This window comes from Falco cherrug, chromosome 10 (genome assembly GCF_023634085.1).
Source record: "Falco cherrug isolate bFalChe1 chromosome 10, bFalChe1.pri, whole genome shotgun sequence".
Taxonomy (NCBI): Eukaryota; Metazoa; Chordata; class Aves; order Falconiformes; family Falconidae; genus Falco; species Falco cherrug.
In genome coordinates, this window is record NC_073706.1 from 9,300,311 (window position 1) to 9,317,698 (window position 17,388).

A 17,388-nucleotide genomic window follows, 5' to 3' on the forward strand; every position below is an offset into this window, starting at 1 on the left:
ACTGTTGTACATAAGGGCTCTGCTGCAGCCGACAACATGAAATGTGTTAGTTCGGTTTGTTCAAAATGGAGTGTGTTTGTTAAGTGTTGCCTCTTTGATGTTGCACTGCCATCTCCATCTTTGTCATCATTGCCCATCTTTTTCAATCTAATGAACTCAAACCATCAGTGCAACTTAAGTTCGGCTGTCTGTTCTTGCATAGTTAATATTAAAAATGTACTAACAGTGTGGCTGCGAAATCAAATTATGCACATAAATATGCTGGCATAGCAGAGGAGGCGGCAGAAGCTGAAGTTAGCAACATTGATGCCAGTTCACATTTGCAAATCAACCGTCAATCTGTCATTAAACATGTTATCAAATGATGATAAGTGTATGCTTCTTGCTTGCATTGGCGCGCTTATTCCCGATGTTGATGTGCATTAATGGGATAATGTGCATTAACATAGTCTTGCTTGGATGAACACAAAACATTTTTTATCCGTCTCAGTTTGTTTCCCCCTGTGGCCCCCAAGTAAGTGTTTTGTGTTATCAAATTGCCAAAAAATGGGAAAACACATTACTTTTAATTAGCAAAAATTTTGAGTCATTTTTTTTTAATTTTTATCCAGACTATCTCCTGTGTGTTGTCAGTCGAGGTGGGGAGGGGGGGGACACACAAAAAACATTCCACTGCCTTCTCTGAGTAAAACGATTAATGTCAGAAACTCAGAGACTGACAATTATGTGCTGTCTTAATGCACTGGCCTTTCATCTGCAGTCCTTGCTTTTGACACGAGTGATGGTTTCAGTTCAGTGATATGAAAGGCAGGAAAGGAAACGATCTCAGGCATTCCCAGCCCATTGTGTGGTGCCACACTCAGACATGGCAAGCAGTCCTTGAGCTGGCTTCATTGACGTTTTATGTACAAGCCTGCAAGGACTGTACCTAGAGATTAAACAAAAAGCCGAAGAAGAGCGTGGCTGCACTGGGAGGGAACTGAGTTTCCAAAAGAACTTCCCACACCTTAGCCCAGCTCCGTTATCCCTCCTGCAGGCTGCTGCATAGCAGGGCTCCATGCATGGTACGTGCTGCTGGTGAACTCCCAGGGAAATAAAAAAGAACCCTCATTGGCAAGAACAAAAAGTGACTGAAAGCAGAAAGCCGTGATTAGAGCCTGGTTACCCCCCTACAATGCTCTGCCAGAGCAGTGCCCGGGAAGCGAGAGCTTGGCTCGTCGGCTGCCCAGGGAAGGCTCCGTTGCCCTGGGAATTATTAGAACAAAAATAAATAATAGTATTTTTGTTTATTGCTTCTATTTAGAATTGCGTTGTTTACCCAGGCTTTTGGAAAAAGTTGAGGTGGAACTCCACTGGAGCAGGAAAAGCATCTTTTGCACTTAGGTGACTTTAAGGTTTTCAAACTCTTTTTAAACAGTAAATGAAGCAAGGTTCTTCCCACCCCTTGGAGAACAGCCATTCTTTTAAACCCTTGCATATTTATGCAACAGGGGCAAAATTGTGATGATCTACCTGTGCTTTTACAATAAAACAGTAATAGTCATGAAAAGCAATATGGGTAATGTCCAGTCCTGTTCAAAACATGGGGAATTCTTCCAGGAGTTTTACTAGGACTTCACCAGTAATGTTATCAAATCAGGTGCAAGAGTTGCCTTAAAGGAAATTCAGTCACTGAAAGTGTTTTATTTTTAGTTGATGGTCTGGAAAATAAAACTTCTAAAACTTTTATGAAAGGCATCATATTATTTATGTGTCTCTAAAATAGCAACTTTTTCTCATATAATAGAAATATTTATAAATTATTCTTAGTGCCTGCTTAGGATTACATCTAACCTCCAAACATGGTTTGAGATTTATCTTAAATTTTAAAAAATTCTAACTAGTAGAATAGTGTGCTTCTAGAAACTATGAACTTTTTGGTAAATGGGTCAAACTTTTGATCACACTTTCTTTTTTCTCGATCTAATAATGCCATTAACATTAGGCATCCTATTCAGGTCTCTGATTTCTATTATCTGGATGATTTAAAGTGAAAATAAAAGGGAATAATTATTGATTTTTTTAAAAATTGTCTTGATTTTTTTTGAAGTCATCTATTGCATTTCCTATTATTTCTAAGTTGTGGATACATGAGTACAAGTTTCATAATCATAAAACTCTAATAGCAGTAATTGTATTCCTGTTAACCCTAGCTTCAGCGAGTACTCGTGTTTTCTACTTCTAAACCAAAGAGCTTGTCTTCTAATACAAAGAGCTTGAATTTTAAGTATATTTTCTGTTACACATCCATTACTGGCAGAATTTATCCAGCAACTTTTCTTTTTTTTTTTTTTTTTTTGCAGTTGTGTAGCTTTACGTTGCTCCTACTCCATGAGCTACCTTGAAATTAACTTGTCAAATGTTCGTCCCACTACTTAGGGAAGATTCCTAAGCAGATGAGTGGGCCAGTTTGTCATGACTTGGAGGAGAGGTGCTGGAAATCAGATGGCATTAAAGAGGCTCACTCTGAAGGCTGTGTACAAGGGACTTCTCTGAGGCAGCTCGGGCTAGGCTGCTGTAAGGGACTATTTGTATCAGAGATGGCATTTGGAAAACTAGAGTGAGAAGCATGTCTTGGTGTCTTACTTGCCACACTGCCTTGGACCCCTGTAATATATTTCCCTCAACAGCAGAGCCCAGCTCCCTCTCCTGGGGGGCACTTGGCAAACACCAGAACAAGTTGCACAACTGCAGAAAACTGAGCGTGGCAAAACTGAAGCCCTGGGCAAATTATTGGCCATGGCATGCTACTGTCTGGGAGAAGTCTGGTTCTGGATTTTATCTTTGCTACTTCAGCTAGTCTCTACTTTGAACAGATGTATTAATGAGGTGCATTAATTTACCAATTTTCATTAAGCAGTTTGAAACAGGGAGATGCTGTATTATTCCTCGGTATGCATATATCAAAGCAAATGTTGAATAAGGGATTAGCAGTAACAGAGTTACACTGTTCTTCCTCTCTATTCTCCCAGTCTTTATTCTTCGTACTGTATCTTGTTCTATTATCTTGGGCCTGACTTTGGAGTGTTTTCAGTTTTTGAAAATGGCAAGTAATTAGTCAATATGTTTTCACCATATGTATCAAGCTCAGTAAAGAGGCAACCATTGGCCTTTGTCATGGCACAGTAAGCGTTCGTTTTCTCAGCACTTCAAGTTACGCTGAGCGTGTGGTGAACGCCAAAGAATTTAATGAGGACTTTTACAATGAAACATTTGACATAATAATTCACAGTTCAGCGCAGTTCACAAATTTGGGGTGAGTCCCCTTTTAAGATTTTAAGTTGGTGTTGTTCACACTAGAGATCTTGCACGAGCTGCTTCTCCCCTGCCTTGTGCCCTGTATGAGCAAAGAGGCTGTGCAAAGGGTGGATAAATTGTTATGACTCAAAATGGTCCTGTTTTACATCTTCTTGGCACAGATGCTGTGTACAACAAGGGAGAATTCTTGAAACACTTTTTCCCTTCCAGACTGGCTTTTTACTTACCCCAAGCTAGTTAATGCATACTTTCTAGACGGAAATTTTTGCTTTAAGGGTTCCACTGTTGCTGACTGTTAACAATGTTTAAAAAAGGTCAGAATCTGATCTTAACACTGCTGATACGAAGTGGCATTTGCCCAGATTTTGCCATCTCCTGAGCAAAAATATGTCCAGTGTTTTCTAGAGAGATGGGATAAACAGCAGCCTTGCCTGGGCTGTTTTCCCCTCTTGGGAATACTGTATTTCAGTTATCTGTGGAACAGGTTTCTGCATTCCCTGCTGGGTTTCTTTAGCTTTGCAGATAAAACATTTGGGCTCAGACTCAGTTCAGTAAGTTACAGGTATTTTGTGTAAAATTTTGGGGTATGTGCAACAAATAATCATGAATAAGAATGATGACATATTGTTTTACTGCAGTCATGATTTAAATTTATGTGACATTGCTATTGAAGTCAATAGGACTTTTTCCCAAGTATGATTTGCAGGGTACAGTATCATTATAATATGACAGTTAATAGTCTTGTTTATGTTATTATATTTAATGAATAAATATATCAGTCTGTACATCAAACTCAGTTTTGTTTATACTCTTTAATTGTAGTCTTATCTCCCCTAGAAGCATGTTATATCTTTTAATTTTATAATTATCCACTTTATTCATGTGTGACACTACAGAACTGCTGCTTATATCCTATGAGACATCCAGATACAAACAGATGGAAGACAGGCAACCACTAGGAAATTCAGATCTGGATCTGAATCCAGCTCCATATTTTCAAAACACTCCACAATTTCAGATCCAAGGTCTTGGTTTGGGCTGTTTTATAAAGGGGCAAGAGTTGCAGAACATGAATCTAATTTATATAGCCTCTCCAAACATGAACCATCAATAAGGATTTTACACGATCCTTCAACACCTAAATTTTGTTCTCTGTTTCTTGAAAAAGACCTGAGACAAAGCAGGAGCGCTTCTCACATTGCCCTTTCTGAAGCTTTTCAAAACAGGAGTTCAAGATTTGTTGGGCTGGGGAGAGGGAACAGAAATACAACTTTTTAGCCTAGTGGTTACTCCACTTGGCTGGAAAGGGTAAATGTCAGTCCATGCTCTGAGGACTGTTTTGTTTGAACTAAAGCCATGAAGCAAAATGCATTGAGCATCCTTGGGAGTAAAATCGCAGGGTCTACCTCCCCCAGGCAATCCACCTGCACGAGGCAGTAGAATTGTGCCCATGACCATGCCCATGGTCATTTCTTCTCTTTCCATTTGAGATCCACTTTTGTGAAGCTTCAAAGACCAAACAGAGGTTGGAAAAATTAGGTTTGAGTCCTCTTACACCCTGGCTGAGTGCTCTAAATCCAAAGAAACCCATAAGTCAATGCGAAAGTGTTTTAGATGAGCAAATTCTAATAGGTTTTAAACAAAGTTTACAGATTCACCTTCCTAGAAATCTCCTAGACTATGAACCCTGAAAGGAATAACTGTTTTAACAGAGTAGAAATAACTGAGTAGCTCTGTTTCAGCTGAGTAGATTCCCAGAGCCCCGGAGAGAGATACCCTACAATAAGAGATCAACCTGCTCTCAGCATCTGCCTGTTGCCTAGGTCTGTCTGTAAGCAGCACCCTCCCACCTGAGCTTTATAGGTTCCCTTCTGAGGCATCCAAGTTCTCCTAAGCCTGGAAGTTAATCCTCTGCTCAAAACATGCCATTTCCCAAAACGGAGTTATCCAGCCCCTCTGTCCTTCTTTACAGCTGAGCGGGGGTGATTCTGTGCTTTTTATCAGCACAGATTTCCTTGGGTGGCATTCATTTCAAACCAGTGGATGGTCTGGCGGATGGGTCTCCTCTAGACTTGAGTCAGATGAGTAAATCCATGAGCTGGGGGGCAGTTAGCAAACTCTCATCCCTTGCCATGGAGCAAGGCTGTTAGAACATCTCTTCATTCATAGATCACATCCAAAGCCAAGCTTTCTAGTTTGGGATCTTTTGCCAAAACAGTTGCAGGAAAAAAAAGCCAGAATGAAATGTCTAAAGATATGATACTTCTACTGTAAAAGTTATCTTATCTAATTACTTGTATTATAGTGATGAAAAGTTTAGCAAAACACCCTGGGTGTTACATGTTCGCATAGGATGACAGCTTTCATGTCATTCTGCATGTTCTCCTTTAAATATTTTTTTTGTCTGTTGATGTAACGCAGCAAATATTTACTGCATGATGCTGTTTCTGAAGTTAGTACCTTCTTTTGGATCCAGTAGCCAAAGTATGTGCAAGAGCAGGCTGGGAAAAGGGAACACCCAGGTATCAAACCATAGCCCAGAAGTTGCTGAGATTACAAGAGAGTGGCTGGCAAGAAGAGACATGTGCAGCCAGGTCATAACAACAAAAAAATCAAAAAAGCTTACATTTCCCCAGGTACATAAGTAGTTTCTGAAAGAAACGTCTTTACTTTGTCTATTTTTTTCCTTCTTCTTAGTCAGTTTTTCTAGTTGCTGGGCAATATTTTAACCTCTTCAGTTTTGAAAACCTCCCTCACCTACTTTGTGCTTGAACAGAACTTCTGCAAAGTGCCCTCAAAAAAGTCACCTCCAAGGCAGTCATCTAAGGAAGGGGAAATCTGCTTAAGAGATGAAACTCTTAAGACTGAAACAGACAAAGTGAATACTTTCCCCAGTTAGCACTTGAAGAGGAAAATATCATAATATTTAAACTAGTTTTGAAAACTTTCCATGAAAATAGGGGAAGGGGAAAAAAAACGCCATAAAACACTAGTTGAATACAGAGAGAGGCCAAAGAGAGTTCAGTTACCATAGAGATTATTACTGGCAATTGGTACTCAACAGCAGATTGGGATCTGTTACAATATTTTTATTAATCTTTTCTCTTAATTGGTTATTTATATATTTTGGATCCATCTCTGTGCTGGGTCCAGATTTTACTCTTTACCTGTCACTCTTTTTGACATGAAGCAGTAATGCCTGTGCCAGATATCAGGCATTTCCTCGATTTGTAAACATTACAGGGGTCACGAGTACATAAAATACCACGTGGACAAGTCGCTGTGCTTGGCTTTGGCAGGCAAAGGAGGAGGGAGAAGCATCACAGACATATTTTCTGTGAGGCTTCATCACGGGAACTCTTCTGTACAAACCCTTCTTGTCAGTATAACTGTGATGATATTTTGTAGGTACAGCAGGGAAGATGCAGAATGCCTTTTCCCCTTTCAGTCCTCCCTCCTGTACGTCCAACTTAGTCATTTAACACATGTGCACTCCAGTGCATAAACTGGTCATTTCGGAAATATCCTATTGTAAAGCCTTTCCCTGTCTTCCCCTCCTAAAGATTCATCCTGTTGCCTGTGTGTTGCAGCAACTGAAAACGCCCAGCCTTTTTATAGCCACAGTCAGTGGAAGTACGCTTAAGGGCCAATGTTAAAGGACTTTTTTAATCAGTCAGCTTCCAAAAATTCAGCTCTTAATTTTTAAAGAGTGCCCAGTCCTGTATATACCTGACGTTAAACAGATTTTAAAACGCTGCTGCATTTCGCTTTTTTTCTGCCACACCATTTGCCTTCGGGGGATATTTTTTCAGGATACCTGAGATCAGCCAGCTGGGGTTTCATCCCTTTTCCCCCTCTCCCCCCCAGCCTGTTGCTCCCTGCCTGCATCTAACTGCATTTCAGGTGTAGGGGCATAGAGGAGCTCGGTCGCAGGGAGATGAGTGGGGAACGTGGCTGCAGGGAGTGCTCTCAACTGCAGTGTGAGCCAAGCGGATTTTTTCAAAGAGAGAGAGAGAGGGAGAAACATGGTTTTTTTCATCTCTAATCTCCTTTAGTTATCATGATCTCAAGGGCTATTTGTAATGATAGTAGGCAGTGCATTTCAGATGGAAATGTGATTTTCCAAGCTGACGGTGTCACTTTAAGTAAACAAAGTTAATTCTGCTTCCTGCTATGCAAGGCCTAATCTCATTACCCAAACCACAAGTAACATAACAGAAAATATTCCCATCTGTCAAAAGAACTTAAAATAAAGGTGGAAATTGTTTTTATGTTTTGTCCCTCTTCTTCCCCCCAGATCCCTCAATGGATGTTAATTATCACATCAGTTCCATTTAAACCTGTTCAGATGCCCCAGCCTCTGCTTGTGCTTCCTTTTTCTTTTGATGTGCCTATAGAATAATAGCGTTTATGCTGCATCTTAGAGTTAATGCTCAGTTATGATGAACTGTAGCTAAAAGATGCAAGTGGATGGCTGACCCATTCATCTTGCTGCATTCTGCTCTAAGGAGGCAGAAAGCAGGTGCCATCAGGTTGGCTGGAAGCTCTCCCAGAAGTGATTGAGATTACGCTCATCCCCTTTCCCACCAGAAATAGACAAAATCTCTGAGCTAGAGACAGTCCAAAAGGGACCGTGGGGGTTAAGATCGGGTGTGCTCTGTAGAGCCAAGGCTCACCCAAACTCCTGAAATGACAGATCCAGGCAAGCCCCTAGTGCCACATTACTGACACCACATAGGGCCAGGCTGCAGGCACACTGCTGTCTTGAGTTTGTCCAGCCTCAGCATGCTCCCGGGCTTCCCCCAGGCAATGCCTGGGACTGCTGGTGGTGTGCAGAGTGGATGGGGCCAGTGCTGTGCAGAAGGGAGCTCAGCCCCCTGGCCATCCCAGGCACCAAACAGCAGACCAGCATTGACCAGCAATCCCATACCAGCAGGAAAGAGCCCCACGGCAGTGCAGCACTGGTGAAAGCAAGGGGGGATTTAGAACAGGGGGCAAACCCTGTGGCACTAGTAACGCATTTTCCAGCACTCACAGAGCAAGGCAACTGCACTGATTCCCTTATCATTTCCATGGGTGTGAATCCAGAATAGCTTCCCTAGATTTAGTTCAGTGTGACTTCATTATGAGTTACATGGGGAGGAGAAGGAGTCAGCATCGCAGACCAGCGAGAGCTCTACTGGCACAGGGAGCAGACCCCAATGTTACCAAGTCTGACTTTAAACAGAAGAAAACCCAAACATACTATCTAGCAATTCTCATCTCATTTCATTTCAAACCAGCAGCCACCAATCATAAGATGATCATTCATAAAACTCTCCAACAACAGTGTTTTTCATCCTCTCTTCATTTAAAATGACCTTTATGTGATGATAACATCTGCTTGCTGAACCTTAATTGCTTAATTAGAGAAACAGGTTCTCTATTAGACAAACATTTTTTTTAAACTGTATTTTTTCTTGCAAGTATGATGCTTTCTTTCATTTTAAGCTCAGCAGCAGTATTTTAAAAGCTTTAAAAAGTCACTTTCAAGTGGTTATAGTTTGTTAGTTTATTTATTTATTAGCCATTTGAAGGTTTTGTTTTCTACTCTCTTCCTAAAAGGTATTTACAAGCAGGAATCTGTCCCATTAGGAATTTCTCTGCCTTTCACTACCACATGTGCTTAGCACTTTGCAAAAATGCTGGTTTTCACTGAACAGCTGCTATAGGTTCTGGGTGTGCTTGGGAATTTATTTATCTTGGGCAAGTTCTTAGGGCTGAGCAAAATATCCTGCACCTGCTTCACACATGGGGAACAGAGTTTGTGCCCTTCCTGAGAGCTCCAGCAAGCCTTCCTCTGACTGCTGTTCTCCTCAAACTGGCCTTTTGCGACAGGTTCAGGTTTGTTTTCTTTCTTATATGGGACTTCTGAGCAGTATTAGCCTATTTTTGTAGTAGTGTTCTTAAGTTCTAACCAGTCAATTTGATGCTGTAGGGTTGCTTCTGGCTGCATGGTTGTTGGTGGTTTTGAAGAAGTCAATTGACTTCTTTGTTCTGAAAAGTCATATAGGTTTTGCCTCGCATTGAATTTTTTTGGGGGGTAGCATTATTATATTAATGTGCTACACTGAAAGCAGAAGGTTCCAGAGGTGATTTGTACTGATGCTGAACACAGAGATAAGGTATGCCAAAACAGCATGTCTGAATTAAGTCTTGGGGCTGGAGTGGCTGCATTTATGTGAATGCCTCTGCCGTAGCCAAGGCAGCACAAACAGCACTACAGGTGCTGCAAACAGCCATGCAACAGAAACAAGAAACACGTGAGACCCCAGCCCTGAGAAGCAGCCATCGATATTTCTCCCCAGAAACAAGTGTCCCCTTGCTGTGTTCTTTCTAAGATAATACCTTGCTGAAAGCAGAGAACATCACCATGAAAAGAATAAGAGTAATAAATTACTAAGATGGGGGGAAATGGACCAAAAGTGACTTTAGGCAAAATTAGCAATAAAATTACTTGGTCCACTCGTAGTGGTCAAGTGAGAACGCTTGGATTCTGTTCATAAAAGGGCCTTGGATTTATTTCTGGTGTTCTGGATTCTGAAAGGAGTTAGAAAGACAACTTGGCTGCCTTTTCCCTTTCGCTGCTGCTTCACTAATGTAACACCTTGAAACCCCAGCTGTGATTGCATTCCCATTGCTTTTAGTGCAGTACAGGTGAGCAATGAGAAGCAATCCTCTCCAGCAAAACTAGCAGTCCACGTGGCTGGAAGAAAGGAAGCACTGTTATCCTCACCTGAGGAGTGTGCAAGGGAAAGGAAAGTTAGTGGCTGTGTTGGGTACTAAAACCTGAAAATGGTGCCCATAGTTATTTGATGAAATAGGGTGTGCAGGAGATGCAATAAACAATGTCCTTCTCTGACACCAATGAACAAGACTTGTTTTCAGGACTCTGAAAGTATTTAAGAACTTTGCTTGCATTCATTTCAACCTAGTTGTTTTTCAGCATCTCAGCCATTCTGCCCAGATGAGTCATCTCTGTGCTAATAAAAATTCAGAGCATGACAAGAGTTAATTGCAAAAGGTGATATGGCTTCTCTTTGGATAGTTCTGCATGGTATTTTGGGCAGGATTTCTCTGCTCAAGCTCCAAGCCAACAAAAAGCCAGGTGGCTGCGTTGGCATGGTGCTGAGCCCTACGTAATACATCTGATGGAAAACAGGGTTTATTAGCTTGGCACCGCACTCCCTGAATTTCAAGGGGTTTGGATAAGCTCTGGCTGGCATCCTATTGGGTCAGGCTTACCCCTTTTTATATGTGCCTAAGGTAACAGAGGAGTATGCAATCCTGCTCTTGCTGATTTGCAAAATTCTCATGACCGAATACCTGTGTAGCTTGCAATGTTACACTTAGTTTTTCTCAAAAGCTTGCGTCGCTTAAGTATTGGGAAAGAAGTCAAGAGTGCATTTTGAGGTGGAGCAGGAGGTTTGTGTGTGGCCGGAAAAAGTACTTGCAAATTGCAAAAATTGATGTTTTTCTAGAAAAGGCCAAAAACACTTAGAAATTATCTATGTCTAATATATTTGTTGTACCCTGAGGTCATAGAGGGATGTGACTTTCAGGAAAAAAATGGATAAAACTTGCAGTTTTGAAAATATGTATTTTACTTGAGGGAATTTTCAAAAGCTTTTTTATTGTGTCTACATCCACTATTTCACTTATACTTTTCAATTCCCATATATTATTCATGATATATATTTTAATAAGTTTTGGGTCAGGCCATTGTTCCCTGTTAATCGTTTATTACAAATAACTTTGCTTGGATGCACTGTTGGAGCCTCTCCGAATGACACCCTGTGATTATTGAGGTGCAATCCAAGTCACAGGCAGAATAAAGTCCTTTAGTGAGGTTTGGATTTCTTCCTCCATTTCAGAGTTTCTCTTTCTTACCTAATTCCACTCAAAGCCTCAGCAACAGTTGGGTCATGTAGCTGCGCCATCACGCTTCTTTGTAAAGGAGGTTCAGAAGCAAGATAAAAGAGTTGCAAAGCAGAGCTAAAGGAGCCAAAATATCTGGATTCAGTTTCTGCCCACGCTATTAAGACAAATAAATAGAAATTGGGGAGAGGTGCATCTGCAAACACACACAAAGGCACACACCATGTGTGGGATGGAGAAGGAATTGGTGCTCACGTTGCCAGAAGGAAGTATTATCTGCAACAGGTGTCCATAAAAGCATTTTTTTATTTAGTAGCCGTAGAAAGCCAGCACCATGCATAATGTTCAACATGTGGCTAGGGTCTATCAAGTGTATTGAAAATGTTCATTTCCTTAAAATTAAGCACGGTCTGACTTACTTTGTTAAATCCTTACCTTCCTTCTGCAGTTTAGACCTCAAAAATATATAATCTTTTCTCCCCCTAAATGCAAGAGGAGCTTCTGGCAGGCAGCTGAGCAGCACGGCTTAGCGTGTGGCTCTGCGCCCTCCGTCCTGCGTGACTCTGGCGTGAGCAACGCGTTTGCAAGGGGGACAGCAAAGCCCATTGCATATAATCTGCTTTGCTAAGGCAGTGTTGCTGGCTTTATTTTCCTCCTCTCTCTTTGTCTTTCAACCCCGAAACAGATGTAAAAGTTCATGCTCAATTCAGGCCACCTTCATAATAAATTAATTTCTGAGAAACTGTGTTTCTGACTGAATTGCGTTACAAAGAAACTTGGTCTGTGCAGCATGTGAGCGTTATCGGGTTACATCATTATAATCAACAAGCATTTTGGTATTTAAACAAAAGAGGAAACATTTTTCTATGTCATAAGGAATGTTTCTGAGACCATAACATCTTATTAAGGCAAAAGAGGGCTGGCAACAAAGTCTGTTTGATTGGATCTGTGATCTGCCAATTTCTAATGAATGGAAAGAGAAAGCAACAAGTAGTAGAGTTGAAAAATCAACTAGAATTTCTCCTTTTATGGCTTGTGTAAGACTGCTCTCTGTAGCTCCAGTGGTAGAATTCATTACTGGGGATAAGAACAGAGATTAGGTTAAAAAGGCTTTTCACTGACAAGGCTTTATTCACAATGGAGTGCTTTGCCTCTCTCCTTTCAGGTTTGTAGTTTTCTGACTGTATGTAGTGAGTGATATATTATTATAATAGTTCGTATTATAGTAGTGGCCAAAGGCAACAGAAGCATCCATTTTGCTGGGTGCTTTACATATGCACATTAAAAAATAATCTCCGCACAAGATGTCCATACGATTTTATTTCTCTGCTGTTTCTTTTTCTTTTTTAAAGGACTATCTGGTTTATGGTTGCAGTTTTGAAAACTGTTACCTCGTTGAGCAGTTTAGACTAAGCATGAGTCAAAGACAGCCTCTTTTTTTATAACTCAATCTTCCAAAGTCTGCTATAAATGCAAATAGTGAAGAGATGCCCCAATGTTAAGATGCTGATAGTTATGTAGTATAGAAAGTGCCAGTGCAATATGTGTGAAATAACTTTATCACAGGCCATTTTGTAAGCTCTCTTCAGAAGAGAAAGTTTCCCCAAGTAAAAATGTGTAAACTGTATGCAAAATTGAGACACTGGAAAAGAAAAAGAGCAAAACTGATTACAATTGCAGTTACTGTGCTTTTGTTCCTTCCAAGCGCTTTCCTTAGTTGAACAAAGGAACTGAAGTGCTGCTCTGGTGACTCTGCGTGCTGCAAACCAAAACCAGGTGAGCGCCTGTCGAGAGTTTCCTGGGCTCTGCCTGCTAGCCCTTTTGGCAAATACTAAACTGAGTTTTAAGCTCTGATTAAAGATTTGATGAGGACTCGGCCCTGGTCCTTTTAACATGGCATTTTCTCATGAAGGCGCTCTCTGAACTCGGACAATTCACTCCTGACTATAAGTGAGAGCAGAATTGGGACATATGGCACTATATCAAAAGATCTATTAGATCTCTCAATAAAACAAACACGTCTTTTGAAGTTGTTTAGCTGTTTCTAGAGCAAAGCAAAAACTTCAGAGAGAACACTTTGACTATTGGGTGAAAAGGAATTCTTCTTTTCACTCTTCGCCCTGTCTTTCTACCCTCTTCCTCTTCCTTTTTTCCCCATTTGACTTTTCTTCTGTTAATATTTTTCTGAAGGAACCTTTAGAATCAGGTCTACAGTAAAACCTTTTGCCAGCATAGTAATTTTGGTTAGGGGCGTCGTTCTTTCTTTTTCTATTTTTTTTTTTTTAATAACACTTCTATATTGGCACAACCTTCAGCATAGGTTTAGCTGTATTAAAAAAAAAAGTGATTTTCCTGATACAGCTTATTTCATTGAGGGAGCTAGTAAAAATGTAGCTGCTAAAAAACACTCTTGGCAGGACAAGCTGCATCTGTATTAGTGGGGTTTGCTGGTGTAGCTGTAAAATGTAGGGTTGGCCAACAACTTAACCCTCAAAAGTAGTCCAGTTGAAATGTGCTTTCTTTGAGCTTTTTTGGCCTCCATATGCTGAAGAAAGGATGGTTGTAGTATACTAAATTCACAAGACTAGAACAAGCCTTATAGTGATTGAATTCAACTCCCTTAACATAACTTAGGCAACTCCCCATCTTGATTTATGTGACTTAACCTCATCTGGTAAGAGGTATAGCTGTGCTAGATGGAAAATCCATGGCTGAGGCTCTGACTCTCTTCCCCTTTCTTTGATGATAATATTATTAATATATTATTCTAATATGCCTCAATTTCCCCATATGGAAACAAATATCCTAACATCTGTCTTAGTGTTGTAGAGGTTCAGGAGCCTTACTACAGGGCATTTTGATATTTTGGTTCATAAGGGGTATGAACGCTGTTGTTAATACCAGTTTAACTGTCTTGCTGGCCAGTTTGTACTTGTGAAACTGTAGCACCACTTACTGGTTTTGCTGGAGAAATTCCAACCAGCAAATCCAGGCAACGTTGTTTATCTCCTGCTGTCATCATAACTATTTCCTGAGAGCTGGAAAGATGTACTCCTTCCTTTCCCTGCTTGCTGTAGCCCAAAGGATCAAAGATAAGGATTATAATGGTTGTGTTCAGGCAGAGTTGTTGTTGATTGGGATTTATCCTTTTAAATATGTGTAAGTCATAGAAAGCTTTGCAGTCAGAAATATTGACTTCATTGATCCATGCCAAGAGCAGAAGAAACCCATGTGGGCTGAAGTGGAAAGGCTGTGCGAGGTGTTTATAATAAAGATGTTATCTGATAAATAAGATACTGCTTTACTCCTGACCAAGGAAAATTAGAAATCCAGACTTTAAGTACACCGGTCAGTACATGCCAAGTTAACTGTGGCAGCATTAGTCTTCCATGATCAATATTCAGTATTAGGACCTTGTGTTCCTGTTTCTGGTCAAATGAGATAGCTAGACAGGTCCTGGTTCTGCATTGTTTATGGGTTTTCCAAGGAGAACATCTGAATGAATCAACTTCAGGAGCATAATGAACTATAAATGCAGAGCACACTGCTTTCATCACTCAGGATAAAGTGAATGTAGTGTAGGTCATGATATTGCCTTTGGAAACAGCTAAAATCCCCTGCCTGATTAGCTGAGATTGCAGAGGCTGATGAGGGAGGCAAGTGAGGTTAAAGGTGTTCAACGTAAGTGGAGAGTGAACTGTCACAAGTGGGGCCATACCTTAAAATGGGTTGGAGAGTCTGAATGTATTGGTTCCTGAGAACGTACAAACAAACAAGAAATCCTAAAGGAACAACAGCGTTGCTGCTGCAGGCACACCAGCCTGCTAAGAGGCTTCCTGGAAGACAGGCTGATGCGTGGATGGCAGGGATGCGATTCCAGAAGGGGATGTTGTATTATTGGATTCAGGTCTTTTGCCCCATTTGGAGCAATATCAGCTTATCAGCCTGCAAATGCAAAGCAAAGGAAGGAGGGAAGTATCACAAAAACATTGGTATTGTAGAGACCCGCAGACTCAGAAAGAAGGTCAGTTTGCAAGCACTCTGGCCAATATCCGTTTTCTCCTTCATTGGCAACAAAGCTGTTCTGTCCAGCCCACGTAGGAAAAAAACACCCCATATCTGCAAATGGTCCTCTCCTTTAAAAACAAACTTCTGTGTTTTCTGCATTACATCCCCTTGCCTTTAACTTTTGAACCCTGTTAGCAAACACACTGTGGGCAGAGCAAGGGGGCAGAGTAAGGGGGAAGTCCTTACCCCCACGGAAAAAAGCCTGATCTGAAAAATTCTCAAGGGGACAATTGAGCACTATCAAACACAACTGCAGTAATACTTTACTGTCTGCTGCAGATATTGAGCCCTCATTGCAGTAATTGTCACGGTGACAGAGCTGGGAACACTTGCTGTAATTAGGACAGTTGTTTTGTCATGTGTAACGATCTGAAGAGAAGCAAGGAAAAGAGGCGAATGAGCACTAATCTGCTATAGTGTACTGAAGGAGAACCATGCACGCACACACAAAATACAGCACGGCTGCCAATATATTGTAAATTCAGATGAGCAGGCATTTGGAGAAGGTGAGGAAATAAATGTTAAAACAATACATATATTCAGGGGAATTTATGCTCTCTCAGGTGTCTGACTGTATCTGGAATAGCAAGTGCAGATGTCTTGCTGTAGAGATTTTTTTTTTTTTTTTTGAAGGTGATCCTGATAATACCTAAGAAAAATCCTCAACCAAAACCATGTGTGCATATAAATATATACATGCATGTAGGTATATGTTTACATATATACTTAAGCAAATTTCTATAGGTGGCATGTATCTTCCTCCAGTTTGCTGCTCCAGCAGTTCAAGAGCATACAGCACAAAGCTGAGACAGCTGGATGCTCAAGTAACATGTTTAAAACTATCACTCAGACTATTTTGATTTCTCTTAACTACTCCAGACTCCTACTTTTTTCTATTTCTTGTATGCAGAGTAGTATTAAAAATAAGCACTATCTCTTTTTGTTGTGCTCCAAATTACCTTCTATTCTGATTCGGTGAGCCTGTAACAGCTGTTACGGTTGAATTGTATCCGATGACAAATACTCCCCATGTATCAAAAACTCTTGGGAAACAAGGCTACCATTCTGGATTTGTAAGACCCAGAGCTATAGGGTATCAAATACCTCTTGGGTATTCAGGAGGTAAGTGTTGAGCATACAAAGCAAGACTGTACTATGGATATCTACAAAATTAAGATAATTTTGAAGCCCATCACCACTTAGTCAGATAAACTGCCTCTCCCTCAATGCCTGATCAGGTAACATCCCTGTATCAATCACGTAATTTGCTTACCTCGAAAATTACCTGTAGGTAACTCAAACTGCTGCTGAGAGTTAAGGGGGGAATCAATTCGTTTAGTAATTATGATCCCCATCTGCTGTAAACCTCATCTCTACAGATTGCTATTGCTGTATGGGGTACACTTAGATAACTGCAAGGCGATTCAAACAAGAATTGCGCTAGCAGTGGTTAGAGACAGTAGTATAAATTTTGCTGATTGAAAATTTCCTACGTAAAGCATTTTTCAATGAGAAATTGGATTTTCAACTATTTTTTTTCTGCTTTCTCCAAAAATTTTGACATTTCATTTCACAGCTGGAAAGATCTTGAGGCAAATAACACTTGCCATTTAGTGTTCTTTTTTAGTGTTAAGCTAAACTTAGCATTCGTATTTTCAGTTATTTTTTTAGCTTTTCAGTTTTCACTTTTCAGTGAACTCTTTCCTTCACTACTGAAGCCAATCAGGGTTTTACCATTTACTTGAGTAGGACCAAGATTTCACTTTTGATGTTTTACTACATGAAATCATTCTTGTAAGGATTCCTTAGAGTCCCTTAGAGAATTTCAACCTGTAACCTGTATTTTAAGAAGGACCACTTAGTCTGATCTTGTTTCCAAGTAAAACACAATGATTAACTCAGAACTCTATTAACAAAAAATTAGAGGGTAAAATGCAATTAATGACAGCCAGCAGGGTTTCAAGGAATATAAATCTTGTCAAACAAACATACTGTCTTTTTGACAGGATTACATATCTGCTTGAGAAAGGTAACTGGGACAACACAATATACCTGGATTTGTCCAGGGCATTTGACTTGGTCCACCTGATGCTTTGCCTCATTAGG

The 17,388-nt window shown here is 40.5% G+C and overlaps 1 protein-coding gene across 3 annotated transcripts in view; it reads left to right on the top strand.

Moving 5' to 3' along the window:
* TSHZ2 (teashirt zinc finger homeobox 2) overlaps positions 1–17,388 on the top strand; it is a 232,055-nt gene that overhangs the window by 155,006 nt on the left and 59,661 nt on the right. Inside the window, exon 3 of one of the 3 annotated variants that reach the window (XM_055722013.1) lies at positions 2,343–4,093. The exons of the other annotated variants lie outside the window; for them this stretch is intronic. The gene's annotated coding sequence lies outside the window, so the exon portion shown is untranslated. Of the gene's footprint in view, positions 1–2,342; positions 4,094–17,388 lie in introns of those variants that run through there. 3 annotated transcript variants of the gene reach the window in all.